General features: G+C 48.1%; 1 long non-coding RNA gene across 1 annotated transcript in view; it reads right to left on the bottom strand.

Annotated features, from left to right (window-relative positions):
• Positions 1-296: 296 nt before the first annotated feature.
• Positions 297-6,085, bottom strand: part of LOC109321129 — a 13,865-nt gene continuing 8,076 nt past the window's right edge. The window contains exons 2-4 of the long non-coding RNA XR_002103978.1: positions 4,118-4,120; positions 2,641-2,780; positions 297-473 (exon numbers count right to left, since the gene is read on the bottom strand). This is a non-coding gene — a long non-coding RNA (uncharacterized LOC109321129). The remainder of the gene's footprint in view (positions 474-2,640; positions 2,781-4,117; positions 4,121-6,085) is intronic.

Below are 6,085 nucleotides of genomic sequence, written 5' to 3'. Positions count from 1 at the left end.
CCTGTACCCCTGGCACCTGCTCCAAGCCTAGCCCCTGCTGAGAAGAGCCCTGTGCAGCCCCAGCTGCAGTCTGCCCTGCACCGCCCCACACAGTCCAGGGAGCACATGCCCCCCCCTTCCAGGGTGTAAGCTGCCTCCCCTCCATGGGCTGCAGCTCTGCCCCCACCCAGGCAGCGCTTGCCCCTGCCCCCTCCCTCACCGTAGGGGGCATTGATCTGCCCCCCATATCCCTTTTTCCCCTCTCCCCTTCCATCACCCTGGACTTACCAGCTGGAGGCAGCTCTCCATGCTGCCAATTGTGCTTCTCACTGACCGATTGCTGCACAGTGACTACACGCAGCACGGGTATTTATCAGCCAAATTATCGGCCCCATTGGGCCAATATCCGATACTGCCAGTTTTCTTTATATCAGTACCAATCTGATATCAGACCAATGTATCGGTGCACCTCTATAGGGTACAGTTTCAATTATCTACATAATCCAAAAAGAAATGAGAGACAGAATAACAAGGATATTGACATGCTGATAACAAAAACTATGTTTCATTCTAGATGCACTGAACCTGCATCCACTGAAATACAGAAATCTCAGTTTAAACCAGCTCAAAATTTTACAGATTGTATGTAAGGTTTACACTAAACCCACACTTTAGAATCTCTTTTCAATAAAGAACTGAAGGTTCTTAACTTAGTTCAGGGTTGTCCAATTTCAGAGTAGCCAGAAGCCTCACAGGTTCCAGGCTCCAGGGGACACAGTGTATGGACTCCCTGGGACCCCCACCATTTGCAGCCTCCCCACCACATGAGCAGCATGACCCCCTTCTGCTGCTGCCATGTGTCTACTTCCTGACAGCCACCACTACAAGTGACACCCTCCTGTCAGCTGCTGCACTGGCAGCACAAGCACCTTCCCCCTTCAGAAGCCTGCCCTCCCTGTCCCCTGCCATGAAGCCCCGCCCCAACTGTGAGAGCCTTCCCCCACAACCAGCACTAAGTGAGCTACCCCACCCCACAACTGATCTGTGAGCTGCCCTGCCCTAGAAATCCTGGGCACCACACCAACAGCTGGAACAGTGAGAGTCTGCACATTTACCCTTTGCAAGCCAGTTGCAGTCTATGAGCTTCCAATTGGACAGCCCTTAGTCTTTTATTCTTTTTGTTTGCTTGTTTTTGTTTTGTGTTTTTTTTAAATGAGTGAACATTAACTAATGGTGTCATTAGAATCAAAAGGACGCTTTTGTTTTTTGGCATGACCAACTGGTGCTTCCTGAGACTGGGGGTGGGGGGTACACAATTTGTGGGTGGCAGTGGCAGTGTCAGGGCGGTGAGTGGCAACTGCTCACAGAAGCCGGCGGCAGCGTGCACAGTGGGGGGGGGAAGCAGTGACCACCCGCAGAAGCCAATGGCAGCCAATCTCAGGGGGGGCACAATGCCCCCCCCCCCACCTCCCATATCTCCCCTCTGATTCACCTATGTTTTTTTGGCAAAAAGAATAAATGGGCAGGACTGAAATAACATGCTTAAAGATTCTGAGTTGGCTTAGAAGTAAAAGCTAAAAAGATTCTAATTTGGATGCTGGCCTGCCTCGCACTGCTTCTCTTGTTCTACCTCCTGTGATTTTGGTTGAATCATTTTATCAAAATATCTTAATACCTTCTGTCTGTCATTTCTTTCATGCAGAAAGTTTGCTAGTTTGGATCAGGCCGTCTATGTCTTACTGTAATGCAGTGGTGCTCAACCTTTTTAAACCCAAGGCACTCCTTGTTAGATTGGCAGCACCTCTCAGAAAATACCAACTCTTCATTTTCACTCATTTTTTGACTTACAGAAAGATACTAGAGCAATTCTTCTGTTGCAAAGAACCAAGAACCCAGCAGGGGAGAATGTTTTTAACACTCTGGAGTCCTATGTGAAATCTCTGGGTTTACCTTGTGATTCTTGTTTGAACACCTAAATACTAAACAGTAAGTGGCATCCTGTGACACCTATGAAAAGTCTCAAGGCACCCTGATTGAGAATCACAGCTCTAATAAGTACAGTATATTCATTCTTTTCATTGCATGACCAGATGAATTTTAATGGACAACTCTGTTGCTTGTACTAAGTATTGAAGAATACATTTTTGGATCTTAGTTCACTATTCATAATAATCTAAAATCAGAGGTAAGCCCAGGTAAGTCATGGAGTTGCAGTAATGTAAAACTGTGCAACAATGAATCAGGCCCGCTTGCTAGCTTTGGAAGAACCTCCTAATGTAATAGAGCATGGCTTTGCTGACAGCATTTATCCAAGAGTCCATCTGGCAGCAAAGTGAAACCACCTCTACAGCAAGTGCTAGAACACAATGTTGGCCAAATCCACTGTCTTGGACTTCATGAGTCATTAAGTTTTAGGAAGAAGTAATTCACGTGACTATAAAGCCAGCAGAGTGCAGAATTCTGACCTGGCAATAACTATTCTAGGGCAGTGTTTTGGCCAGCCAGATCACTTTGCACTTCATGTAGTCTCTTACCTGCATTTTAGCCCAACTACCACTGACATGGGCAAACTCTGACCCAGATTAGAAAGTACTTTAAATTTTGCTCGGGGGGGGGGGTATAACTCAAGCTCTACTTTCACTTTTGCTTGAATCTACTCACTTTGCTGATAGCTTCTCAATGGCCTTCCCATAGGCCAAAGGGACAGGCAAGTTCTCCCACAACTGATCCAGTTGGCTAGGAAAGAATTGTGGTGCATCTCCTCAGAAAGAACCATAGGATATGCCCCAGATGAAAACAAGCTACAACAAAAAATAAGAGTGAGGACAAATGTTGGCACCCAGGCTAAGCTAACCCTTGTGTCAAATCACCCAAGTTAGCTGCACAGTGATAAGAGACAGTGACCTAGACATGATCGTGCCCCACAGAACTACCATCATAACATAGGGAACTTTTTTTATTATGATGCACATGTTAATTGGGTTTTAAGAAACCACTGCCCCTCCTAAATCTAGAATTAACCTTCTCCCATACCACACCCTTTTTAAGAGTGAAACTGAGGTGAGAAGCAAGAGGTATGTATGAAAAAATAGACATACTAACTGAAAGCCAAATTTAAATAATATTTTTCATCAAAATTATGGCTACATTAATTTTGGCAATGGATTTTATGCTATTTTTGGAAGTTTTTAAAATTACACAATGCCTCTGCCTTTTTTTCTTAAACAGTACAGATCTTTCTATTTATTAAACAAAACAAATGGGATCTGCTTAATACCAATGAGTTCACTTGTTACAAAATGGCTAAGTCAGTGTAAAAGCAGCCAAAAAGGAACCCTCTTTAAACTCTAACACCAAGAAAACCTTTCCAATGTACACCAATTAGGAAAATCCAAGTCTTCTGATGTTTAATATCCTCAAGAATCATATGGAAATCATTAAAGTATAACATTTAAAACAGATTAACAATGCATATAAAAAAAAAAAAAAATCAGTATCTCATCTTGATATTTCCAACTGGCGGCTGAAGGGACCCAGGAGTTCACAGATGCTCTGCAATGATTGGGCATTTGTAGACATGTTCTGGGAGTGTGGGGAAGGGGTAGAAGAGGCACTTTACTTAGAGCAGCTCCTAAAACACCCGGAGCATCACATGTATCAGCTTCCTCACACTGAAAAATGGTGGTGGGGAGACGCTTTAACTAATACTCATTCAACGAGTTTTAGTTAAAGTACCCCCATAGCCATTTTTCAGCAGGGGGAAGCTGATGCATGTAATGCTGGAATCTGCTGGAGCACAATGATTACAACACTCCACCAGATTTGATCGAGTCTACTCCAACATGCCATAATTGTATATTCTTAAGTGTTCAGGTGCTATTCACAACAAGCACTGTAGCATGTAGTTAGTCAAACCATGTCCACCAACATACAATTCTAAGCTAAAGGAGATTTACCATCAGCAGAACTACTAAAATACACCATATTTACTCAAATACAAGAAAATGTTTTCCCACCCTAATTGGCATGGATTAAAAAAAAAGCCCCTCATCTCATAATCATCTTTAGGAAATCTCACTAAAGACATTATCTATCATTAAACTGCTGCCAAAAGCAGCATGTGCTCAACAATGGAAACCGACTATGAAGTTGATTAAAAACAGGTTTCCCTCACTTTATACTGTACATGCGTTCCTGGAAAACAGTGCATAACTCAAATTTGCATACAGGGAACTCATTTTACAATGTAACAAATAGGGATACAATCCAAGGTCTCAACTATACTGACCCCCAGACCCATTTCTACCACTTTTACAAGAAAATTTTGGTACTCACCAACAGCAGACAATACACACAGGCACAGGGTGGTGGTAAATGTTACCATAATGGGGATGGCAACTACAAAAACACATGTTGCAGACAATGGGCAAGGAGCACAGATCTTCACTCCCACAATGCACCGCACAAGCAACTGACTACGGACTTCCACCACACTGATCACATAAGAGTGAATTTACCTCGCATATAACAAATTTTTGGTATAAAAAGGGTCATCGCATAAGAGTGAATTCACACATACAGAACCCACATAAAGCAGAGAAACCTATATAGCCAACAGAGCACAAGTTGTGCCTGCCACTTTAAGAGGTTTAAACAGGCTGTGAAAGGCCAGTAGGTGCAGCCAGACCCCATTAGGTGGTAACGTGACCACAAGTGAGCCACCTGATTGGATGATGACTGGACAGCCAGGGTATAAGCCAGGGTGGGCAAAATATGGCACACGGACCACATCCGGCCCACCAGGCCATTCTGTCCAGTCCTTGGGGCCCCTAGAAATTTTTTTTTAATTAATATTTATTTGCCTCTAGCTCATGTCAAAAGTGATAGGGACAGTAGGACCCAGGGGAAGCCACAGCAGGATTCTGGAAGAGCAGGACCTGCCCTGGCCCCCAGCTTCCCCCAGCCAGAGGAACCATGGGGCTGTTCCCACCTGTGCCGGAGCAGGAAACTCAGGTAAGAGGGGGTCGGGGCTGCATACGCTGGTCCCCGCCTGATCACAGAGCTGGGGTGGGGGAATGGGAGTAAGGGGATACATGGGGCCCAGCACCAGTGGGGCCCAAAGTGGGGTGGCTCCCCTCTCTCCCTGCTTGGGTAGGCCATCCTGGCTCCACAGAGCCCCAAGCTCCTGCCACTCTGCTCTGGGCCCTGCCGGCACTGGCCCCAGGACACCGCCTGGCTGTCACTGGCTCCCAAGCCCCGTCATGCCCTGGGGGCAGTGCAGGGGACACCTGGGGCCACTGGGGGTGGCATGACTCAGCATGGGAAGCCCAGGGAAATGACACAGAACTTGCATCCTGCACCCGAGTCTTGGGGCAGCAATGGCCCGGCTACCTCCCCCACCATGGGAGATTCTGCCATAGCCCCAGGGAAAAGCCTGGCCACCCCCCCTCCCACCCCACAGGGGCCCAGCAGCAGCTCACTCCCACACTCCAGGACAGGTGGGGAGGCTGCACCAGGAGCAGGAGCAGGAACAGAGCCACAGATGCTTTTCTGCTCCAGGAGCTCCTGTGGCTACAAGGAGCCCAGGGGCTCTGGGGAAGCTCCTGGCCAGCCCTGGGGGCAGCATGGGTCACCTCCCAAGGCTGCTGGATTGGCATGACCTGGCAGGGTCCCTGCCTAGGGTGTGGGAAGCTTGGGAAGTCCGCAGGAGCTTTCAGAGCAAAACAAATTGGCTCTGCTCCGACTCCTGGTGCAGCCTCCTGCCTGTCGGGGGGGGGAGGGAGGAAGCTGGGCCCTCCTGTTGGCACGGCAACATGCACTGGGGCTGCCCATGGTGGGGGGAAGCCAGGCTGTTGCCATCCCAAGCCTCAGGCACAGGATGCAACTTCCACACCACATCCCTGGGCTTCCCATGTCCCAGGCCACGTGCCGCCCGAGCGGCCTCGGGTGGCTCCCCGCATTGCCCCCAGGGCCGGCCAGGAGTTTCCTCGGGGCCTCCAGCCTCCTGGAAGTTGCAGGAGTTTCTGAATCGAAACCAGCTGAAGCTCTGCTCCAGCTCCTAGTGCAGTCTCTCCGCCTGTCCCGGGGCTGGGGGGCAAGCTGCTGC

Source organism: Crocodylus porosus, unplaced genomic scaffold (genome assembly GCF_001723895.1).
Source record: "Crocodylus porosus isolate Cpor-Errol unplaced genomic scaffold, CroPor_comp1, whole genome shotgun sequence".
Classification (NCBI taxonomy): domain Eukaryota; kingdom Metazoa; phylum Chordata; order Crocodylia; family Crocodylidae; genus Crocodylus; species Crocodylus porosus.
Note: the sequence above shows the minus strand (reverse complement) of the source record. Positions and strands in the feature narration are given on the sequence as shown.